Raw genomic sequence first — 26086 nt, 5'->3', positions numbered from 1 at the left:
TTTTGACAAAAGCAGTCAATAAATGGAATGCCAAGCAAATTTGTCATGATAGGACATAATTCACAAATCAGGTGAATAGTGCTTAAATAACATGATAAAATTTTTGTGAGGTAAAATAAAATGTTGTATTATTACAGAAAGCTAAGTGTTAGGAGTGTCAGCCATGGATAAAGGGAGAGAGACACTACTAGGTACTTTGCAAATACATGTTTCTAGATAGCAGCAACTCAGCAGGATAAGGTAAATTCAGAACAGATATCCACTGACTACCACTATGGGGAAGGGAAATGATTAGTTTGTATTTTATTGTAATTTTTGATGTTTTTCTCTCAGTTTAGTAGAAGCAGTGAGAGCACTGTCCATGGTGTTTTAATGCAAGGCTTTTACCTGCACTGCAGAGAAGTACAGGGCAAAGATTATCTTACAAACCCAGTGATTGTATCAGAGACAGTATTTTAACTGAACATTTCACACACTGAAAGAGATGCTGATCTCGGATGCACCTTGACTGTAAGAGTGGACTATAATCAGTGGCTAAAGAAAAATTAGTGGACTAGGAAGATACATGCATGTACAAACACACATTTTAAAGCCAGTGAGGTAAGCAGATAGAACAGCTAGTCCTCTGTGCTGGTTAGAAAATTAATATTACAATTCACAGAAACACTATTACACTACGGATTTGATTTCCTATTATCTATGGACAGTGGTATCCTACAGAGAGTCATCAACTCACACTATTTGCAGATCCATTTCTGCATGTGAGGCTCATGTTAGATGTTACATACTTTAGGTTGGGGTCTTTGTTTTTTGTTTTTTGTTTTTTGGGGGGGGGTGTTTTTGTTTTTTTTTTCTTCATGTTTTCCTCTTTTCTGTGCTTTTCCAAAGGCCATTGCTTCTACTATTAAGAGTACTAGGTGGCAGCAGAATGCTTTTAAATATCTGCTGGACTGTCATTACAGCCTGTAACCATTTTATCACACCCTGGCCGTACTCCCACTCTCAAAAGACACATTACTTATATTGCTGCACTCTGTCTCATGTTTGGTTGCTCCTCTCTCTTCCTGTATCACCCTTGCAGCTGTCAGAAGATCATAGCCTGAGTCTGAATCATCAGGATCGGACTGCTGGAAAAATGGTGTGTTGTGGAGAAGAACTGTGAAGTAATTTTACTACACTTCCATTTTAGGATAGCTTCAGCTGCTCGTTTCAAACCCTGCATTTTAAGAAAAGGTGTGAGCCAGTATGGAAAAAAAATTAGAAATCATCGAGTCTGGTCAGAATACATGATCTGGGGGGAAAAATTAAGGGCATTAGATGTTGGGTCTCTAAGGACATGAACATAAAAATTAACTAGAGAAAGTAGCATACATTCTCTACACCCACTATGGATGCAGCAAGAAATAAGATTGCACTGAAGCAAAGAGGAAAATAGAGATAGCTTAGCTCTAGAGTACATTTTTGGAGGGGTTGTAAAAGTGATGCCATTCAAGATCAGACAAATATCTATAATGTTTCAGGGACATATGCTTTGAGATCTTACCTGGAGGAATGGGCTATATAAATAATGCCTTAATGGTATGCCCATTTGATGAGGCCAACCCATGAGTTGTGGATGAAGACAGTTTAATCATTCAAAGCCAGCTGTTTCTGACAAAGAGGGAAGGCTAAGGTAATATGAGCAATTCCATATTGAACTGTCAGAATGTTAAAATCACAACAGAGTACAATCAAACAATATCAAAAACCATGGCTATGGATTGACACATAGTAAGAAACAAGGCACCATATTGTTCACACCCACCTGATACCTTTGTGTAAACAAACATCTACAGACAGTTATTCTTTTAAATTTCTGATTTTGGAGGCAGCAGAGGCTGACAACAGTGTGTTTTCAACTTTACTCCTCTTGGGATCTTTTGAGCTTCTTTCTGAAAGTAAAAATGAGAGATAAATGGCAAGTCCCACAAGTTACTGAGATTAAGTCCGTAAGTAAGTTTCAGAAAGTGCAGAACACTGCACCATTCAGGCTGCCAGTACAGCCTACTACCATCTTTTCCACTCTTTACTCTTATTTCATATCCTGCCACTTACATCTTGGAAATTCTGTCATGAGAGGAGCTGTAGTGACAATAGGAGAATTAGAGCGATGATGTGTTAATGCTCACTTTGGAAAGTAACTTATCATCCAAGGCCCCTCTCTCCAAAAAAAAATGGGTCATTATTTAAGACCAGTGGCCAGGGTTAGTGGCATGGAAATGTTATTGTACCCTTGCACAATGTGAAGTTTCAAATTATACTGTTGTCCAGACTAGGGAACAAGCAAAAGCCTGGAAATACGGGAGATTTAATACACATTAGTGATCTCTCAGTCTCTGTGAAGTCAGAATAATCTTCTTCATCTCTTCTACCCTCATATATTTTTATATTTAGGAAAAATAATGGTCCTTCAGTTGTTTTTAGAATGAAGATTGTTCAACTCTCCTCCTCCACCCCCCCAGCAATTATTTAGTCAATTTCTTATTGTCTTTCCTAAGACATTTGACTCTTGCAAAACTTTATTGGTCTGGTAAAATACAATTCAAATTTCATTGTTTCTGACTAATTCATTTAATCCATGCTCCCGCTTCACTCATTTGATTAATTAACCACATAACACATAAGCAGAGGCATGCAATTATACCTTCATTTTTTCCAGTCCATTTCTTACCAATTTTACAAGACATTTTACAGTGTTGCAGTGAGAGCAGTAAATATAACATTGAGAAACTTGTCTTCAGACACTGGAAAATGTCTGACACTCTGCTTCAATGTCACATGTGCTTCAATGTCACATCTTTTATCACAATGTGACTGTGTTAAAAGAGCCAAGGAGAGGAAGTTCTCTTCTCTACAATGACTAACTTGAAGATCATGCTTTAGGGAGACTATGCAGGGAAAATAGTTGTTTGTCTAAGAATTCATCTTGGTTAGTGAGTTGGACTCTCTCATAGGTGCTTCAAGGGACTAATCTAATGGTTGGTAGGAGTCAGAGAAGTTTTTTATTTTGTGAGAACTGGACCCTAGCATATAACATGAAATAATTCTCAAGTCACAGTGATGAAAATTGTAATTTTAATACGCACTGTTGACTTAAAAGCAATTTCAAAGGCTATTGAGTAAGTGCAATAACAATTGACAGTTGTTCTGCAGTAACATCATAGAACTTAGGATATTGAGATTTACAACACCATCTTCTTTTTTGGTATCTGAGAATATCTTTCTCATTTGAGACTAGAGAAGGAGAAAGCTCAGGTTATGTTTACAAAACCTTTTTTTTCTTTGTCTTCAAAACAAAAATGTATCAAAAATCTCATGGGAATTTTTTAATGAGTATGTGTTGTTGTCATCGGTAATATCACAGGGCTGGTGAACAAGATATTGACTTAAGTTATGAAAAGATTGTTGTAGTGGAAATGCTAAGTCATGACCTGAAATTGTGATTGAACACCTCGTGGGAAGGCAGGGACAATCCAGGGAAGCTCAGGTGCATGCAATGCACCTGAGTAATTGGATGAAGTGGAGCCAGGATCCACCCCTTTCCAAACATCATTTAAGGGTTGGCAGTAGAGGTAAGGGTATTTTGGTGGAGATCAGTGTGTACCTGAGGCATTCTGAAAGTAAGCAGCTTTTTTTTCTTGTTTCTGTATTCACAGCATCTGCATTTGGGCTTGTTCTCAGTTGTTGCAGTTAAAGATTTTGCCACCCTGCTATTATTGCTGTACTTTCCATCACATCATAGCATTACAGTTGTTTACACCTTTATTTTAAAAACTTGTCGAAGTTATGTTGTGTAATGTTTCCTGAGACAGAGTAGTCCAATCAGTGCACTGAGATAACAATTCTCCACAGAACATCTCTGGGGGTGACCTACACCTGTACTGCAACCTATAAAGCAACTTACTCTTTTCCTTGTATTAGAAAAGAAATAATTACTATTCAATTGATTGTCTTCTGCCCTTTCTGTATAGCTAGACTGAAATCACGTGACTTGCATTTGCAGCTTTGATAAGCAGAAACTGCAGCAGCTGTTTCCTTCCAGTAGGTATCCAGTTCATATAAATATTCACCATAAAAACCCAACATTTACATGAGAGCCAAAGTAAATTTCACTAATCTTTTTAAACAGCCTCTTCCAATTAAATGTAGTAGCATTTGAGAAATTCAAGAGGAAATTAATTTGCCTGTGATGTAAAATAATCAGTGTACAAGGAAGAATTGAATAAAAAAGTAACTTAAGTATCTTCTTTTAAAAGAACTTGAATAGTAACTTATTTCTTTCAGCCTTAAGTGTCTTGAGCAAAAGTCGAGGAAAAGATATGCCTTTGCAACAGAGGAGAAACAAAAATGGGAAAATGAGGAAAGAGCTGCTGAAATTTGATTCTGTTTCCTCCACCTCCTTTAACACATGATATAAATAGAGGGGAATATTCTCTACAGTATTAAAGGAAGCATGCAGCTATGGAGGAATCCTGCATTTGTGCTAGTTGGGAAAAATAAAATAGATTTAAAAAGTGAACAAATCACACCTGAAGAAGAGAGAACTAAATGTATTGTTCCTTTTTGTCCAGTAGCAATCTTTTTTTCTGTAGTGCAAGTTAAAATACTCTTAAGTTTTCCTGTATATGTTCAAATGTTGAGCTCAATAGTGAGATTCTGAAAGATAAAACTTGAGTCAGATTTTAATTACTTGAGACATTGGCTGCCTTGATGTAAGAAAAACTATATATACGATAGTTTATAAGAAAGAGAAGTAAAACTAGTGCCAGATAATGAGAGCGGCCCTGAGAGGTGGTAGAAGGGAGGCTTGGAAGTAACAGACTCGAAGCCTTACTTTGCTATCTCAGTGCAGCTGTGACAGATAACTTAACAAAAATTGCTGAACAAATTGATCAGTAAGGTGAGCAATAACATGTTAGACATGGTTGTGTGAATTCTGGAGCTCTGGTCTTTTGTATGTATAACAACATTCAGAGGTTTATCTCCATTCCATTATTTCCCGTAGCATGAAATGTGATTAATAGGCAGGCAGACACACACAGAGTGAGGATTACTTCCTGCCTTAGCCATGATAAAGTAGTGTTGGCTTTATAGCACTGAAGGCCCATTAAAAGGATGGCCAATGGCATCCTGGCCTGCATTAGAAATAGTGTGGCTAGCAGGAGCAGGGAGGTGATCATCCCCCTGTACTCAGCACTGGTGAGGCCGCACCTCGAGTATTGCGTTCAGTTTTGGGCCTCTCACTACAAGAAAGACATTGAGTCCCTGGAGCATGTCCAGAGAAGGGCAATGAAACTGGAGAGGGGTCGGGAGCACAAATCTTATGAGGAGTGGCTGAGGGAGCTGGGATTGTTTAGTCTGGAGAAGAGGAGGCTCAGGGGAGACCTCATTGCACTCTACAACTTCCTGAAGGGAGGCTGTCGTGAAGAGGGGTTTGGCCTCTTCTTCCAGGCAACAAACAGGACCCAGGGAAATGATTGCAAGTTGTACTAGAGGAGGTTTACATTAGACAGGAGGAAAAATTTTTTCTCTCAGAGAGTGGTTAGGCACTGGAATGGCCTGCCCAGAGAGGTGGTGGAGTTGCTGTCCCTGGCAGTGATCAAGAGGTGCCTGGATGAGGAGCTATGAGATATGGTTTAGTTTGTGGTAGCAATGGTAATGAGAAGACGGTTGGACTAGATGATCTTACAGGTTGTTTCCAACCTTGTGATTCTATGAAATATTCATAGCACAGCTATAGCACAAATTTTCTGCTGGATTAATCTCTTTTCTCTAGTATGTGTTCAACCTTCTATACTATATTCAAAGAGCAAATCAAATCAATACTTGTATTGATTTCCCCTGAGCTCCTTCTAAATCTATGACATCCCTGTACTGGAGTTGATCACTTTCCAACTCACTTAAATTCTTGGAGAGGGGAAAAATTTCTAGGTCTCCTTACCTACAAGATGGTACAAGCAAGCTGAATGTTGTAGGCATGCCATTTTCTTAATTTAGAATTGTTGTAGGTTTTTTTATTCTAGTAGTTAAAGGAAAGACAAGCATTTGCAAAGCTAAATTACAGAAGCCTTACTCTCCACTTAGATTTAGTGGCACCACTCCTGTGTATGACTTGCAAGTCACGCTTGTGTATCTGCTTTCCTGTGTATAGAATGCAACAGTTGTATTTTTCTTCTTGGAAAGATGGAAGAAATAAAACTTTACTGACTTGAGTTTGGTAGGAAGCTGAAAGTACAAACCTCCTCTAATAATTAAGCATGTGAAAATATATTATTTGGGTTGTCCAGCAAGACAGACTCAGGATAAGTCACACGATGCTTAGGTCTGAACATAATGTCAGTGTGAATGTTCTGGAGCTGAGTCATGTAATTCCTCATTCTGTCATACGTCTACGTCTTGCAAGTGTACAATCTTCCTTTCAACAGAGAGATGCTAACAGCCATTTAAAAGTGTTTGAAGAGGAGAAGTAGTAAGAAATCCTGGTAGACATAGAATTAAAAAGAGACCTGTTAAAGTACTAAAAAAGTGAATTTGTTAACTACAAAGTTCAGCAGACTGCAAAATGTTCAGGTGTCAACACTAGAAACCTTCTGTATTAATATTCATAGCAATATGTTTTGAAAACTAACTTCTATTTTTACACTGTAAAATGAATTGATATTTTTTGTTTTATTGTGGGCCAAAATCTTTCAGTTTATCCTGCTTATTTGTCTAGTTAGTGCATATTTCTACTGTGACTGTATCTGAAATTATGTTTCCAAAGGAAAGCAAACAAAACTGCTTTACTGCATCAAAGCAGTGTAGAACAGAATTTCATTTCTAACTAATAAGTAATTCTGAATTAGAAGAAAGCTTCCATGTCATTTTGGTAAAACTGAAATCCAGCTCCATGGCTTCTTAATGATTATGGTTTTGAAAGATGCCTCACTCTGAATCACTAACATCATCAAAAAACAAGTCCACAAATGAACAGCAGTAATAAAATAAATATAAGCTTTAAAACTATTTGTTTACATATTTAAAGTAATGTTCTGAAGTTATGTGCTGGCTTCGTATAATCTTTATTTTAATTACACTAGGCTATACATTTCTACCATATAGGAAGCTCTGCATCGTACTTTATTTTCTGGAAGAATTTCACTATATTCTGTACAGTTACTGCAGAAAAGATCTTATTCGCTATTTTAACTTGTCTGTTAATTTGGAAAATTCTGATTGAATGATGGGGAGTAATAGTTAAGAAATGCTCTCATGGTCTGTTAACTACTACACTGGATTTACTAGGAAGACCTAGGTCAAATGCCTAGTGATATCTACTTACAGAAATGTATAAATCTTTGAAATTTATATGACATACAATTTAGAGAATGCAATATCTTTGTTTAATTCCTTTCAGGAGTTTCTTCAAACGTGTATGAAAAGGATAGCTTAAGATTGATTGCTAAGTAAAGAAAATCTAAATAAGTATTCTGTATTTAAATCCCAAAGTGGTTCCAGCACAAGTATTTAATTTGCTACTTTATCTCAATAAAAGGATTTGTATTTATGTAAAAGGATGTTAACTAAGATTAAAATAATGCTTGATTTATTTTTTTTTTCTCTGACCTACTTCTCTTTTAGATGTTATAGCTCAGGAGTCATTTTTTTCCCCTTTAGAAATAGATTAAAGTAATTTAAAATAATATTTCAACACATAAAGGCAGATATTTATTATAAATTAGCCACTTTTTGGCTAGCTTGTGAGAAAACTGCTGCAATACAAGTCTTCATCTCCAAGGGAGTTTGTATATTTTTGTTATGAATAGTTATCAAAAGAAGGTTTGAAGAAATAAATGCAGACAAGTCACAAGTCTTGTGTACACTCCCATGACTCAACTGATCAACCAGACTCAACTACCCCATTTACTTTCTTTCTAAGTGATGACTTGTGCAGCCAAGGAGATATCTTCCCTGATTTGGTTAAATTCTGTCAGCTATATTTGAAAGACAGAAACATTTTGGTGGGCAAATATTTTTCTGCAGCATCATCAAGATGTTTCATGTACTGCAGTTATCTTGGGGGAACTAGTGGAGAGATATCTAGGGGAGAGATACATGGAGACATTGATCTGAAATGCAGACTGGATTATATCTAGGGGAATCTTCTCTTAACCCATATTATGTATCTAGACTTATACCCTAAATCAATGCTTCTGTTCAAGCAAGCGAAAGGAAAACAAGTACACTTAGAAGTACACTTAGAAGCACTATTTCTGACTCTAAGAATAAATACTGAAATGGATTCAGAACTCTTCATTAAAAAGTTTTTTTCTACACTGGGAAAGCTGCCATTATTAGGTGCAACTTTTCTTAGCAATTTAAAAATGCTTACTGTTGAAGATAAGCACACTCTGAGGAAGTGGAGTAGAATCTGTCACTTTGGCCAGAGGGAGGCAGAATGAAAGGTTGCGATTTGCTTTGTTCTCACACTGTTGCCTGAAATACCAGGACAGAGAGCTGCCATATCTTTTTGAAAGGAGAATAGGACATACAAGATGTCATTCTAAGTTTAAGTCCTCAGTCATCACAAACTATGTTAATTTGATGTTTTGCCTTGCCTAAAATGTTTGTCCCCTAACCTACAGACATGTATACTTGCATTTTGAACTGAACTTGTCCATTTAACTAGCTGATTGGAAAGGGAGGTATGTGAGTCAGTCTAAGTATAACACAAATGGAAAAAAAAAAAAGAAAAAAAAACTTGAAAAGCTTGTTTAAAACAAAAAAGGTAGCTAATATTGACTGGTAGAAATGTCTCTTTATAAAGCTGAAAAGCTTTTCAGGAGCCACCTCAGAAATTCTTAATGGTCTGGATCTACCACTCTTTTTCTCTCCCTCTTTATATATATATATTATTTATTATACATATATATTTTTTTTTCAAAGGTGGATATGATTCTTTGCAATGAATATGATTTCAAGAGAAAGATACATTGACAAGTATTTTTTCTTCACCGACTTACAACTCAAGAGCTATGCAAAATGGATATGCTTGTTTACTACTTGCACAGTATAAGGATGCATTTAGTTATTAATTGCTTCCATTTCAAGTGACAGGATTTATGGGTGCCACTGCTAATTGCTATGCCAGCATTTAGTGGCTATGATTGGCTTTCTGAGCAAACTTCAAAAGTTTGTGTAATTATTTTGATTTTTGTCATCAAATAACACTTTTTTTTTTTCCTGAGTTAATCAACCTTTGTGTTCCTACAAAAGCAGCAATAAGCACACAATAGAACCACTGCATAATATTTAACAAACAGCAGCTCAATTAAAAACAGATCTTGGTTGGTGAAAGTATCCTGTTCCTGTAGCATTCCAGCCCGTGACATTTTAACTGCATCTCTGCTGGCAGAATACATCACTTAATTTTAGTCTACCACCAGAAAAGCATGTTCTCTGCGTGAAAGGATTTAGTTCTGGGTCTTCTGGTCTAAGAGCATCCAAGAACTGTGTAAGCAGCACCTCAGAGCATCAAATTGCTGTTGTGGCTGGCAAGCTGTTGTCAAAAGAAAGAGCATTTTAAAACAAAGAAGTGTAGATTCGTAAGAGCTAAATATAGCTTGTGGTAAAGGAGCACCTTTTAACACCTGCTTAGGTGTCTTACCAGCCATCAGTGCTTCAGTACAAAAAGTGCAGACAAACCTGAAGTGATTTTCTGTGCCAAACTCATAACCCAATGAGTGCACCTTAGGTAATAAACGGTAATAAATTTATAGGGTTGTGACACGTTCCCTGTGAGTTCTTGGATTTCTGAGCAATGTGACCCATTCTATTACATTTTTTTGTACAGTCAGAATGCCAGAAAGGGTGGACTGTATTTTAAGCATCCTACTTCTTTCAGTCTTGGGTAAGGAAAGCCTTGCTGTTATCTAATTACTTAATTTGTGTTAAGTGAAGTGCAAAATTTATATGACCACTTTTATTCATGACATACACAAAATCAACAATGATAATTAATTTTGTAAGAGAGAAGGAGGGAAGAGACACAAACTATAGCTGATCTAACCACACCTAGATAATACCAGAAAAATTTGTGCTTTCTCAAAGGCTCTTTTTAGAGGTGAGTCTGTCCTCACAGGGGAAATGTTCCATCCCTTGGATCATTTTTGTGACCACCTTCTGGACACGCTCCAACAGGTCTACATCTCTCCTGTACTGAGTGCTCTATATCTGGACACATTACTCAAGGTGAGGTCTCACCAGCACAGAGCAGAGGAGCAGGAACACCTCCTTCAACCTGCTGGCCACTCTTCTTCGATGCAGCCCAGGATATGGTTGGTTTTCTGAGCTAGGCACATTGTTGGCTCATGTCCAACTTCCCATCCACTAGTACCTCAAGTCCTTTTTGGCTAGGCTATGCTCTATCCTTTCCTCCACCAGTTTGTATTGATAGTGATGGTTGCCCTGACCCAGGTTCAAGACCTTGCATTTGGATTCATTGAGCCTCATAAGCTTCTGCTGGGCCAATTTCTCGAGGCTGTAAATGAGTGGTATTCCATTTCTCGTGCATGTTGACCATGCTACTTAGCTTAGTGTTGTCTGCAGACTTGCTGAGGATGTGCTCAATCCCACTGTTGATGTCTTTCATGAAGATTTTAAAGAGCACTGGTTCCAGCACTGTCCCCTGAAGGGCACCTTTCATCACTGATCTTCATCCAGACATTGAGCCATCGACTACCACTTTCTGACTGCAATCTCACAACCAGTTCCTTGTCCATCAAATTCATATCTTTCCAACTTGGACAGAAGGATGCTGGGGGTACTATGTCAATGGCTTTACTGAGGTCCATAGAAATGGCATCAGTGGCTTTTCCCTTGCTCACTGACACAGTTAAGTCGTCATAAAATTGACAAGGCTATAACATTCATGGCATTGTGATGTAATTAAGTAATGAGATAATGACCAAATAGATGAAATTTTATCTGAAAAACATATATTTACCTTAGAATGTTTTTGTTTTTGTTTTTTTTTTGGTTATTGAACAGCTCTCTTCCCCCTCCCCGAAAAAAGCATGTAGTTAACAACATACTAATGTATACAAGCCTAAACTGGTGGTTTTCTGTTAGATCAAATGTTGACATGATACAGGTGAAGCCAATTCTCTATGCTGCAGTTCAGTGGTAAAGAACACAGGTGAGTATAGTCTTAACAATCAGGTATGCAGTTAGCCAGAGCACACTTACCTGATGAGCTCAGTTTCAAAGCTAGTAATAGAGCTACAGGAGTGAAGGAAAGTTAGAAAGTTTCTGGGAAGATTCAAGAGGGTGTTGATCCAAGTACTGTGAGCTGAGAGGTGAGTGACTCAAGCGCTTTTTGGAGACTGAGCAATTACCACTTGTTTCAAAAGTAACTATAAAAATATCTTTTCATTCAACTACTACTTTATTTCATTGTTTACAAGTAAATAGCAAACTTAATTTTATTGTATTTAAAAATTTTTATTTTCTTTGAGGGTGGTTTTCTTGCAAATGGTTCCACTTTTGTTTGTGTTTAAAATTCTTTAATTATTTTCAATGACATCCTTGATGAGGACAACTGTTTCTTATAATTTCTCTTTTCAGAGAACAAATTTCAGATAATTTTTGCAACTTATTTTGGACTTTTGCACTTTTGTTTTTGGAGGAAACTTTTGGTGTTTTTTATACTTAAGTGTCTAGTTTTTACTGCCATGTTTTTGAAATTTACTCTTTGAAGCTTAGTTTCATGTCTAGTTTTGCCTGCTACTTAATTTAAACTAAGTCTGCTAGTTGTCATGTTTTTCCAAGACTATTTTGTACTAGAATCCTTCTGTAATTTCTAATTTCCTTGTGAAACAAGGGCATAAATTCCGCTGTCTCCTCTGACTGACTTGATGACCATTTGATACAGTAAACTGTTATCTAGCTAATCTGAGAATTATTGGGCCCTAGCATTGTTATTCTTGTTTGTTTATCAAGCTGCCTGCAGTGAATGAGTCACACAAAGATACAGTTCCTCATGGTATAGATTTCTATTATACTTCATAGTGGTAATTATCCATTATACTCTTTCTATAACAGGCGTACAGAACTAAACCTATAGTTGTAGGGGGCTTTATCAACCTTTCCTGAATTGCTTTTGCTCTGAAGGCATCTTATTTGGATCCATACATTTGTTTTTCCTCTTTTGCTATCTCCTTCTATCTAGCAGTAATTTATAATGATTAACACTTCAATTTCAGAGATGGTTGTTAACCATCTCAGCTCTAGAATGTTGAGTGAGATAAAAGCCTGTTATAGACCACACTAGTCTTTATTGTCATATGACTAATTATGTATTTTCTGATGAACGGAAAGACACAAAATGGTTGATGTTACCATCTCTGCCATTGTATGACAGCATGGAGTTCAGTCTAGAACTGAGGGATGAGGTTGTGTAGAGCATATCTGGTTTTTCCTCGAAGTTATGGGCTACAATCAAGACATGATACCATGATATGAAGGAATAGAACAAAACTGAAGTACTTAGTGAGACTATGAAAGCGTTTTGAACAACAACAACAAAAAAAAGGTAAACTTTTTTGCATAACTTGAAGATTATATATCTATTTTTGTTAACTACTAGATAAAGATACATTCATATATCTGTTTAAGGAAACTCTCTGTCATTCAGTATGGTCATAGTGAGAATTCTACATACTTCAGTTCACCAAGCAGAAATACGGAATGGAGAGAGAGAGGGCAAAATGGAATCAAATCACTCCAAATACAATCCTTTTTGAAGTTGTTTGGCTTGCTCTAGTAGTAACTAAGTAAGTAAACTCTCAGTAGTGTGTAAGTCCTTGAAAAAGTTCAGCAATCCATCATTTTCCATTTGGTTAATCATCAGTAGTTGCATATGAACTTTGAATTTTCTTAATATGAAGAAGTATCTTATAATTTGAAGTAAAACATTTACTTAGTTGAAAACATCTGCATTGATAAATTGCTCTTGGTAAACCAATTTGCAAATGATTTTCACAGTGCAAAAATCTTTCTTTTAATAAAAATGTAAATTTTTGCTATTAAATGGGTAGAAATATCAAGGAAAAAAATATAGGTAGCTTTATATATAGTGATATTCCTGTGAAGGCTTAGGTCCAGATCTCATTTCGCATCCAAGTAAAGCAATGGAAATGTTAGAGAGTTATGTTCTACATGTTATTACTGGAATAATTGCATTCAGTACACTGAATGACTTGTTCTCTTCACAACGAAATATGTATTAGACAAACGTTTCTAATAAGTGGCATGAATTGTCATTGTTAATATAAGGTCCAAGAAAAAACACAACACAGTCATTCAACCAACACAATGACAATAATAATATCCAGGATGTATATAATGTCTTTTATACTTCCAATCCTTTTCAAACTTGCTTAAAAAGTAGCTATCTCTGGCAATACAGAAGGCTGCCATCTTTTTAAGAAGTGGAAATGAATAGATTATTATAGACCATTAAAGTGTCTGGTTATCCGTGTGCAGGGAAGGTATAAAAGAATATGCTAGATATACTTTTACTTCAACACTATGCTTATAACAACCCCACCAAAATAGCATACGGTACTGGATTTATTTCAGGAACATACTAAAATAATGTGTCATCTTAAACAATTTCGGGAAAAAAAAAAACAAACTACAACAAAACAGTCCTTGAATCAAAATGTTCTTAATTTGTGTTCACTGATTTTGATATATATTAATATTTAAATGTTTGTAATTTTTTTTTATTTAAAAAAAATATTTTCTTTCAGAAGAATCAAATAACTGCCAAGTGTGAAACAAGTAGGAATTCATAAATTACTATGTGTCAGTGAAAATAGTAGACTACTGTGTTTAGGTAATGATTAATTTGTTCATCTATTTCAGCTCATTATTATTTCTCTTATAACGATGCTAATTGACACATTAATAGAGAGTTGCAAATTCAAAGAAAAGAGAACCAACAATTGAATTGCATCATCCTGAGAGCTTTCACTATAATGTCAGAAAAGTACATACTACTTATAATGTAAGACTTATTTTTATATCTGAGACCCCCTAGTCTTAAACAGACAGCAGCTCTGACATAAAGACGAATGCTGGTTGTTATGTTTTATTGCTGATGGTTTTTCTGCACTGTGACAAAATAACAACAGATAGTAATGCGTGGTTCAAAGGCTACAATATTTCATGATTAATGTAAGAGCAAAAAATCTCTGAGACAAAAGTGTTTTAAAAGGAGAAAATTTTACATAGAAAAAAAAATCAGAAACCATTACAAGACATTTATTAAAGAAAAATTGCCGAAATTTGTCTAATCAGATGAGTGGGATCAAGACAGAGACATAAATCCCTGGTTTTGTCTCAGAATTATTTTACATTCTGGAAGATAACTCTTCTCAGCATGACATAATAAGTATTTTGATTTTCTGTTTTCAGTTTTTATTACTAAATACATTCTCACCTTTATGAATTTTTTTCTGCACACATAAAAAAAAATCTAGAAGGAATAAAATACCATCTTGCTACAACATGAGTGTTTAACTGCTGCATATTCGAATGCTATATGCAGGCATACATCCCACTAGACCAGATTGCTCAAAGCCCCATGCAATCTGGCTGGAGGTCCAAGTGTTGCAACAGCACTGAACTCAGTAGGCTTGACATTGTTCAGACAGTTGGCTATTAGAAGATTTGTTTATACTAAACCTCTCTAAAGGTTTCTCTGAGCAATGTTCAAATAGCAGAAATGCAATTCTAAAAGAATCAACAAACACTTTGAACTCTGGTAAGAAGGTAAATCAGCGTAGAGATATTTTCCTTTCCCCACTTCTTAATGGAAGTCCAAGAGTAACGTGTTAAGTATTCATTTTAATTACTTACGCATTTGTTTAGCTGCTCTCATTCCCCTGAAGTACTTCTTTCTCTGGCACAAGATGGCACAAGATGTTCTAGATGTTCAGAGTTCAAAGGTGTTTGAGCAGTAACACCTTTTCATGTGTTTTAGGAAGCAGTGAAAATTACTCATGAAATTAGAGAAGTTTGGAGCCAGTTAGTGGAAATATAATTTGGAAGAAACTGTGAACCTAGTCTAAAAGATTAAGACTTCTCACTAAAAGGAAGTTATGTGAGGGAATGGGCTCCACGTATAGACTCTGTTCTAGAGCTTTATTCAACACTATTCTTTGTTTGGGAATGCATAAGTTTGAGGTGCTCTTTTGGGCAGAGAACCTTGAGAGCTACTGACACTGTGACTTAATGGACAGGACAAACTGGGAGATCTCTTGCTTCCTGGCCAGCTGCTTTTGGAGATTCAGCTGGAGAGACAGGGCAGGAGAAAAAGCAGGTGAAAATAGGAGTTCTTCAGTAGGAGTCCTGAAGCTTATAAGACTGGCCAGATTTGTAAGTCTTTGAGTTCTATGTAGCCTAACACATACTTCAGATCTAATTGCAGTTTCTGTGGTAGCTCTTGTCTGGGAAGAGCAGTGATACCTTGCTACAGAACTTATCCTATGTTTTATTGTGTGATGACATAAAAGAGATCTCAGAGGGTAAAAAATAAATGGATCAAATTAAAAAGTCATTGGCAATGTCTAGACAAGTCAGTAATTAAATAAAAGGGTTCTTCCAATAATTCTTAAGATATTCAGTATTAGTTATTCAGTAGTAAGTCATGTGGTAGGTAAACATATACAATTATGAAACTTTGGCTTGAGTTTTGCATAGGTGAGAGGAGGAAATCCAAGTCAGTTTTTCATCAATATTAATAATTAATCTAAGGATTTAGTATTTTCTGTCTCCTTCCTGATCTGCTTTTGGTTATCGCCCCCTTGGTCTCTTTTAATTTTGTGCATAAACCTTTCCCATTTGTATTTTTGTAATTTGTAGATCATATAACAGCTGAGGTTCAAACTAAGCCTTTCAGGCAGTGCTAAATGCAGAGTATTTGAGTGTTCACATCCAGTGTAAGATCTGTTATAATTTTTTGCAATAACAGTAATGTACATATTTTCAGATGATAATACCTTGTAAGATGGGTACCTTGTAAGAATTCATTGTAAAAAAAAAAATGAAGCATGCTCTTACAGTTACCATAAATAATGTATCTGAGGAAAAAGGCAATAAATTGTATTGCCTTGCGAGGTGTTCCATTGCAAAACTAGAAAGAGAAAGGAACATTCATTATGTCAGAAAACTCATTTCAATTTCGTCTTGCACTTCAAATAAAAACTGCCCAAACTACACATAGTACTTAAACACAATCATTCTTCACTGAAGCCTCAAATATTACAAGAGCTTGTAAAAAAGCTGATATACTGATCAGTAAAAAATTTTTGCTATTTTTGTGATTTTATCTGAATTGGCCCGGAACTGCCTTTTCACCTCATGAGTGTTTTGCTTCAAAAAGTTAGTAGTAAACTACAGGAAATGTGGTTGTGCAGACATGAAGTGTTGTTAAAAGCTCAATGTGTAGAGAAAAGTCAAAGCATCCCTTGTTAAGAATAGAATTGACCTGTGGATTTGCTCATATGCAGGTTAAAATTGAAAGTAGACAAAGTGTTTCTTCCTCTCCTTAGAAACAAAGCAACAAAATTATATTTTGCTGCCACAGTGCAAGACTCTCCAGATCCTGAATGACGTGAAAATGAAGGGGAAGCATGAAAGAAGTGTGTTTTTGCACTCTTATAATGAGAGTCACTATGCCTGAAGATTTTTTAAAAGAGAATTTTATTAACTTATCAGGGAAATTCACTGCTGCATGATTGAAGCTTAAAGGGCTGATATTTCTCACCCTCATCATATGTTTAGAATTTGGAGTTAGAGTCCCATTTTTCTATAAGGTGTCCTACTGATGCTTTGGAATTCTGAACTATGAATTCTTAGAGCTTTGATTCTCTGATGAAAATGTTAGGGAAAGAGAAAATCTCTTCACTAGCATTCAACTAGTTTTATACTATATCTTTTGTTGTGTCCGTACAGGACACCGAGTAGAGGAAAAGAAGGGTGATGGATTCACCGACAGAGATTTCACAGGTGCTTTGTTCATCTTTGAAAGAGCTGTTTGCTTATGTCATCATCTTGGAACTATATGTGCTTACTTGTGATTGAGTGAGTTGATGAAGGAAAACAGTTATCTTCTCTGATTCAAAAAAGCTGGACTGTCCATTACCACCTCAACAAACTTTTATTTGTGGACCAAATCTTCAGCACACTAGAAACTGTGGGTTTCTCACTTTCTTATTCTATTGTTGATAGAATACTAACAGTGCTAGATTCAGCAGTATTGAGAAGGCATGGAGAAGGAGAGCATTTGCTCCAGGGTGTCCGGTTGAGTATATTTTCCAGTGCAACACAATCATAAGAAAAACAAGTAGTGACATGAACCAAGTCTGGTCAGCCAGATTACTTGATGTGGGCACTTAGGACTGTGGGAATGTCTGTTTCAGCTGGGTTATCTGATTGAGAACTTCTGAACAGGGAGACAGTGATCAGATAGAAAGCTGTCTGGTTGTACAAATTGAGAAATATAGAGATGGAGTGTGAGAATACTGATAAAAGTAAGGTTATCTGAGTGAGGATTTCTGCGTCAGGATGATAAGAACTAAAGAAGGGGGAACAGTAAGGAAAATGCTGAGACACAGATCGGACAAAGAAAACTTGACAATTGCAAGCATCATATCTTTTCTTAACGCTGTGTTTATGTGTATTTACACTCTCTCCTGTGTGTATGCACACTACAAGACAATGTGACAGCTCTTGGTGAGAGTGGTGTGTGAGTGAGTGAAGGATAGTGGGAGTTACTGGAATCAGGTCTGGGAAGCAGACAGGCCATCGGTGGGTCTTTTGCGTAGGACTGAGCTTTAGTGCCAGCTACTGGATTCAGACATGAGGTGTAAGCCTACAGGGGCTGTGATGTGAGCAAGTGGGGAAGTCTCAATGCTTTTTACTGAGACAAGTGTGGGTCTTCTACTCCCAGCAACTTGGATGGGAATTGTATGTGCTCCCAGGCCAACTACTGCTGGGAATCCAGTGTGACTGTGACCTTGTGTGTGTGACATGAAAGGATTAATTGCTGGCTACTAGACGATAAAATGTGAGTGGAATTTAGTGCCAGCTACAGGAATCAGGCTGATATGGGTAAGGCAGGTGTGGTCCAGAACCAAAGCAAGAAAGTGGCTGTGCTCTTTTCCTCACTCAAAATAGAAAGCAATGAAATTGACTTTTTAAACATGGAAGTAGGAACACCCAGAATGATTCTTGTGGTAGTAAGATTTACCAAAATATAGGACAAGTGGATTCATTCTGTTCTCTGCCTGGGAAAATAAAAAAATTCTATTATTCTCCTTTTGACTCATCTCTGTTTCTCAGAAAAAGAGGTTCTGTTTCTGGAGGCCAGAAAAAGGGAGTAACCAGAGGTATTGTTTGATGTTTATAAATTGCAAAAGAATAAACCAAGCTTTCAGTCTCTCTAGGAGACTTTTTGTCTTTTATCTGTTGATGTTCATATAAAATGTTTAACTATTTATGGCTGCTGAAATTAGTTTGGCAAGGACTTAAATTCATTTTGCTTACTTCTCACTAATCTAAAGTTTTCTTGCAACTTTTTAAGCAACTATACATAGATTATGAAACAAAATAGTTGGAAAAGTTGTCTATTTTGCAATATGTTGTCACTTTTTTGCAAAGACAACCTGATCAAGACAGTCTATTTGATACCCATAGAAATCAGTAGGACTGCTGTTTATTTTAATCAATGTTTTTATGAAAGCTTGTAAATTACATGCACCAGACAATAAGATTAAGTTCTTGGTCTCCAGAACATCTGCCAAAATTGCCATAATTGCCCACAAATGGGGAAATGTCTTGCTGCATGGTTTAGTCTCAGATCTGCATTAAAAAGATTAGTCAAATTTATTGTGCTCCTTCTGTCTATAATTTTTCCTGTGGGAAATGTTTGAAATGTTAAAAATGTGACTTCTTATTATGTCCAGTCTTCCTTTTCTTCCTGGTATGCTTGATCTCATATCAGCTACCAAACTACATTCTTAACAAAAAGCAACTTTAAAAAAAAAAAACATACACAGCTGTTTCCCATTTCTAATGTAAAGAGCAATTAAGAAACCATTATAATAAGGACAGTCTTTTAACTTTCTTCAAGGCAACCACAAGTAATTTAATTGCAGCATGTGCAAAGAATTTCTAATGAGACTAATTAACATATGTTTATTTCTAATTTTTCCACTTTTCACCCAGCCCTGAGGGAACTTTTAAGTGCTTGTTACTGAGCAAGAACAGCTAAGAAAGCAAACATCTTTCAGAATTAGCAAGTATCATCACTGCTCGTTCATCTGATGAATCAATTACTATGCTTTTGCCATAAGTGTGGGGAAGGGCAAAACTGGTCTTACTCCAGGTGCAGAATTGTACTGAACTGTTGATTGATCTTCTTTTTCTTCAGATGAGAATACTCCTCTGTGTTCTCCTTTTATAGAAAATTATCCTTTTATATCCTTTTATAGAAATGTTTCATTTTGCTATACTGTCAATAAGTATAATATCAATAAAGCTATAGGAAGAGTTGGCCAGAAAGAGAACTAGCATACAAAACAATTATCAATATTTATTAATAGAACCTGGAACTGTTGGCAATAATCAGCTGCCCCATTCAGTTGCTGCACTGGTACAGGACCTTTTTGTCTCTTCAGAAGAATAAAGCTCGGCAACGTGAAGTCCGTCTACCAGAAGCAGAACCAGAAGCTGAAGCAGAAGGGATCCCTGGTTTGCAGACTGAATATTTTGGCTATTTTGAGCAACTCAAGGAAGATATGATAGCAGAGTCAAGGAAAGCTTAAATTATTCATGTCTGACACAGGGATATTATCCTCTGCATAAACATTGTGTGTTGAAGAGATGGAAGGTGAACAAAGTACAAAATGGATGCATGAGTATGAGAGAAAGCGTATGTGGCATATGTTTTTCTAAATCCTAAAAGATTGATTTTATGCTTATATTAACCATGCAATTATTTAAAATACTGCAGGCTGAAAAATCCATTTATCTGGAAAATGAGCACAAAGTAATTAAAACTAGCCAACAATTTAGTAATTGTATCCCATGCTATTTAACATTACTGGGTGGGCATATTAAACTATAGGACATCTGGAGGATGAGGGTAAAAACAGTCCACACTGGTGCCAGAGTTGGCCTAAGTTCGTAATTGTCTGAAACAGACCTCTATGCCAATTAGCATCAAATAGACATCTGCTTTATACATTTAGGATCTGATTGAATGAGTCAAACTTTTACTCATCAAAGCTAACTATCAACACCAAGACCTACCAAAACCATTCTATGGGAACAGATACACGAGGATAATGTTGAATGTCAGAAGTAAAAGGAGAAAAAAGAAGGGGAAAGAAAGGGGGGAACAGTCGTGGGTGGGCCCCTATTTAATAATTGCAAAAGGATAAATGAGAATTTAGCAAAAATGATTCATTTACAGAAAAATCAGACCTTTGTTTAGTAATCAAATTAACTTGCATGTAAAAGAGGACAGACTCTTACCTTCTAGTAAATGCTATATATGGTTAAGTTTCCTCTGCCAAAGCCAATTAAAACAATGATTTTTTCAAATAAAAGAGTGAGTAATGGAGCAACTACGTATGGAAATGAAAGCAAGCTCTGTTTCAGTAGTGTTATTTACAATGATAAACATTATCAGAGGATGATGCATATAACAACACCCAAGTTGGGGATAAACAGTTTGTTTGAAAAGAAGCTCACGCTAAAGTTAGATAAAGTTTAGTATTCTAGGCTTTTATTCTGCCTTTTTTCTTAAACATACAAAGGAATAATATCCCTCCTCTTATTCATTTGAGCTTTGCAAAAATAGTGTGTTAGAGGTGATGATTTTGTGATAATTGGAGGTGTATAAACTGAGACTATTACTTCAAGAATCCTGAGAATAGCTTTGTTATACTTACTAGCAATGATGAATTAAGAAGTGCCTAAAAAAAAAGATAGGACTGGATACATAGGACTTTTACTGGAGCTATAAAATTGCATTGTACAATTCATTTCTTAAGGACTCCAAATAAAGATTTATTTTCTGTATAGTGTACAAACAGTCTCAGAATCACAAAAGAAGATAGGTTAAAAAAAAAATAGAGAGATCTGCTACAAAATATGGACATGCTAACAGCTAGGGAACCAAATGCTGTCATTGTTCATATGCAGTTGATGGTTTGAGACACAGTGGATAGGAGTGGTTTGAAAGTATCCGTGAAAGTAGAAGAAAACTGCAGTTGTCTGTACAGAACCACTAAAGAAACAGAAATTCATTCACAGTAGAATCTGTCCCAAAGACACCTTCTGCACTGGGAAGCTGCAGTCTATTATTAGAAGATCTCTGGGGTTTCCAGGATCTTTGAGGTGCATGGAAGAAGGCAGAACACAGTCTCTTAACTTTTCTGATGTTTCAAAATGTGGACATCAAAGGAAAGCAGCATTGAAAGAGGGAAAGATAGAGTGTGAGGAAAACAACAGAGATAAAAGTTGAAAATAGCTAGGTAAAAACCAGAAGACTGAACCTGACATGATATTTCTTAAATGTGTTCCTTTGCAGCCAAAACTCAGTGAAAGCTCTTAAGAAGACTTTATACATAATAGTTATTTTCTGAATTTCAAAGCCATTTTATGCTATTTTGTGTATTTGTCCATCTCAAGGAATGGCTTAAAATAAAATCAGCATGGCTAAATGTAATTAGATGTTTATTATCCATTTCTGAAAGGAGTGATGTATTTCCCATTATTGCAAAGACTTCAGAGAGACTAGCTGACTGTCTCTGGGACAGTCTTTTTCAACTCAAAGTAACGCTATGAAAAAAAGAATGTTCTTTTTAAGAAAATGGAAAGAAACTTGTCTAACTTTTTTGTTGTTGTTATTTAGAGAGATGCAGGTTGTCCTACCTTCAACCGGATGTAGCTAATCAGGGATGTTAATTTCAGTAGGTCCCAGTTTGGTCTCCCAGGCAGTGTAGTTTGTATTTGGGTTGAAGCTGTATATTGCATGTTTAGTCCTGCTCTCTTTCATAAGTAGTAGATCTGTTTTTGTAATCTCACTGGAAACTACTAAAAAGAAAGCCAAACTTCTTGCATCTGATATAAAAACAAACTGTATGCATGTCACTTACTCTTGTGAGGTGCTATAAGGTGTGTTTCCATTAAGACCATTTCTTTACCAGGAAATAGAGAAAACCAAGCCTACCACATACCAGAAACGTGCTTCTTGTGGAGACATAGCTTGAACCGCAGCAATCTCCAGAGGATTCTCTGAGGTGCCCATCTGGCTGCAGACATCCAAAAAACAACTCCAGAATAAAGCTTCTCTGCTATCTTTTATTATTACTGTTATTATTCACCGAGCTCTGCCAGCTGATATCAACTGTATCTTCCACCTGAAAGACTGAGATCTTTCCAGGTGGAAGAACTGTGTCAGAATGTAGGCACGTGTGGCATCCAGCTTGAGGTAACATTCCCAAAGGCAGGAGTAGTAAGGAACATGGGGAATTGCTTGCAGGGATTCAATGCAACATTCAATAACGGCTGCATTGAAACATGGGAAAGTCTAGTCAAATTATTCTTGTAAGGATTCAGCATTGTCCTCTATGTAAATAGCCTTTGTCTAGAGACACATTCAGTCTTTATCTGAATTCAGAGAAACCTTTGTTACACAGCCTGTGAAAGAACAAAACAAGTTGTTCTAGGAATAGGCAAAATAATCAGTGCCAGGAAAATCCAAGACATTAAGTGAAAGAAATATTCTGTGGGGAAAAAAAAAACAAAGAAAAAGTATTTCATAGATATAGATATCTAATGTTGTACTAGGGTAGTTCCAAACTGTGAAGGTAATTATTCTTGTTTTCCTGTACCTGTAATCAATAGGATCCCTGGAAAACAGGAACGTGACTATGATACCATAACAACTAATACATTTTATCTTTGTTTTGCAATTCACTTCCTGCAAAATTCAACAGAGAGTAGTTTAAAATGGTGTTGATGGGATGCACAAATTGAGGAATTGTCTTCTAATTAGGCATTGAATCACAGGTGATCCGTCTCCCAATTCCACACTTATAAGTGTCTTTAGTTTATGCTATATTTTGTATACACAATGTTTTTTCTTCTGTGAAATGTAAATAATGACACTTGAACTCCGTATTTTCTCTCCCTTTTCTATTGTTTTTTTTTTTTTAATTATTATTATTCGTGTGGTCTTTAGAGCAAAAACATTCACTTATAACATCAAGCTTAATTGTCTCTGGCTTTGGTCTAATGGTTTTGGAACTACTGCAGCAATAGGAGAAGCAAGATAAACTGTATTCCTCCTAGCCTCTCAGACAGAGAGACAAAGATTGGCAAATACAGACATTGCTAAACCATTGACAATGAGAGAAGAGGGAACTGCTGCTGTAAATCTAGTGACTGAAATAATAGTTTACAAACATTTGCAGGCACTTGCAAATGGTGCTATCTCAATTTCATTGAAATTAGAAAACTTTGCATATCTTCTTAATGTTAATGGTTAATGGCTTCAGTAATGTTCCCATTCCATAGTCTTCATATATTTCACTTTCTCTTATGACAGCATCACATGACCAGTATCAGTTAGACAGGATGTCTGGAGTCCTTCCTGCCTGATTGAGCTCTCTACAAAAACGAAGTGAAATTAGGATGCTATGCCTCAGGTTACCCTGAACTTCAGAGACCACATAGAGATGTCCACATAACCTGAAAATATGACTGTGTCTCAGACTTGCCAACTGTTGTTTGTCTGCAATTCAAGCATTCTGCTGTGTGCCTTTTATGACATTTGGCTTTCCCTAAGCTAGCAGTTGATTGCGACCAGTTAGTAGCACAAAAATTGACATTGTTTTTCCCTTCACTTTCTGTCCAGTTTTTGAGCATCCAACCCAAATCTCACTAATGTCTGTGAACTGCATGGCATTGTTTGAAATATCACTTTCTGTTGAATGTTCTACCAGAAAAAAAGAGGCTGAACTGAATTGCGGTCACACCTGCAAATGTATATGGTTCTGGATCACTTTGCGTACAAAAACATAAGCTTATGCTTCAATTTTCATATTTATATGGTGATTGATTTTCAACTCAGCTCACTATTTCACTTCATTAATAATGAGTAAGATGACGTCAGAAAAAAAATGCCTGGAAATTATTTTCTGATGTAGAAATCTGTAACCCCATTTATTTATTTATTTACTTTTAAGTGTAATCATGCATCAGATATTGTGCCTATTTTCTTGATTCCAGAGGGGTTTGAGTGGAATCATAGAATTGCTCAGGTTAGAAAAGACATTAGGGATCATTAAGTCCAACTGCAAGCTAACCATACTAACCTACTCTTAACAGCCATCCACTAAACTGTGTGTCCCTGAGTACCACATCTAAATGGTTTTAAAACACATTCAAGAATGGTGACTCAACCACCTCTCTGGGGAACTTATTCCAGTGCTTAACAACCCTTTCTGTAAAGAAGTTTTTCCTGATATCCAACCTAAACTTACCCTGGCACAACTTAAGGCCTTTTCCCCTTGTCCTGTCACCAGTGAGAAGAGACCAACCCCATTCTTGCTGCAATCACCTTTGGAAGAGGTTAATGATGGATAATAAGAAGACATATTTTGTGAACTTGAGAGTCACCATATACCCCAAAATGTATAAAGTGTACTTGTAAGAAAACAGTTGTAGAGGCTTCTTACAGAAGCGAAACAGTCTGTGCTATTTTGCAATTATTTATTTTCAACTGTAAGGGATCTAGATGTGATCTTCTAAGGAATTAGAAGAAGACAAAACTACTTCCAATGTCTTTATGTGTACACATATATGTACACATACATATTTTGAGAAACTAAACCATAAATATGTTTTACATATCATTTGAATAATTTGAATAATAAGTGCACTACAAGTTGTTCAGTTTTTGAAGACTTTTTAGTTGTGTTGTCAGAACATAAAGTAATTCAAGCTGATTTGACATTAAACTTATCTTACTGAAAGTAACGTTATTGAGAAATAGACGCAGGAGTCCCTGCCAGTACTGTCACAAAGTCCTATGAGAAAGTACTAAAACCTCAATGAAGTATTCTTGATGAGCCAGCTGTCAGCCAGTAATAGGGAGTCTTTCAAATGCTCTCAAAGGATAGCGGAAATATGCTGCTTTGTGTGGAGCCAGCCAGATTTCTCACAAGTATAGTTCCAGATACTTTGGGATATTCAATAGATATTCTCTTTCATTTAAAAACATCTCACAGTCATAAATGGACAATGTTATGTTTTTGTGAGTTTTCTCATGCTGTGTGACAAAGAGTTTTTCCAATTTTACAGTCTCAAGTTGCACTAGTGAAGGTTTACATTGGATATTACAAAGAACCTCTTCACAAAGTGAGTGATCAAGTATTGGAACATGCTCTCAAGGAAGTGGTGGAGTTCCCATTCTTAGGAGGTATTTAACAGATGCATGGATGTAGCACTAAAGATGTGGTTTAGTGATGGGATTTGGTAGGCCATGTTGATGTTTGGTCTTAGAGATCTTGAGCATCTTTTCCAACCTTGATGATTTTTATGATACGACAAATTTAATAAGAGATTATGTTAGGGGATCTCTCCTTTCTGTCCAATTCTTGTTTCTAGTGATTCTTGGATCTCCTCCCTTTCTTGGACGGAATAATTATTACGGGATAAACCTGAGGACATCAGACTGTATTATTTTCAAAATACACCATCTACGAGACTGACAAAGTTTTGTTGAAACTCTGGTGAATATCCTCTCTTGGTGTAGCCGAGTATGCCATACACACATGTAACAGACATCAAGGATAACATGTCTAACTGTATTAGTATTCAAAGATGTATGTTATAATGCTTCTTATTTCTGGGTGTTTATAAGTTGTAAATCTGGATGTCTTCAGCAATACAAGATACTGATAATCAATGTTGTCTGTATTCT

General features: G+C 36.2%; 1 long non-coding RNA gene across 1 annotated transcript; it reads left to right on the top strand.

Moving 5' to 3' along the window:
• Positions 1-3625: 3625 nt before the first annotated feature.
• LOC109366076 lies at positions 3626-22874 on the top strand. The gene is made up of 3 exons (XR_002112125.1): positions 3626-3659; positions 12440-12610; positions 19692-22874. It is a non-coding gene; the product is annotated as an uncharacterized LOC109366076 (long non-coding RNA).
• Positions 22875-26086: the final 3212 nt, after the last annotated feature.

This window comes from Meleagris gallopavo, chromosome 2 (genome assembly GCF_000146605.3).
Source record: "Meleagris gallopavo isolate NT-WF06-2002-E0010 breed Aviagen turkey brand Nicholas breeding stock chromosome 2, Turkey_5.1, whole genome shotgun sequence".
NCBI classification, from domain to species: domain Eukaryota; kingdom Metazoa; phylum Chordata; class Aves; order Galliformes; family Phasianidae; genus Meleagris; species Meleagris gallopavo.
The sequence above is the reverse complement of the archived record's forward strand: the minus strand, read 5'-3'. Positions and strand labels throughout refer to the sequence as shown.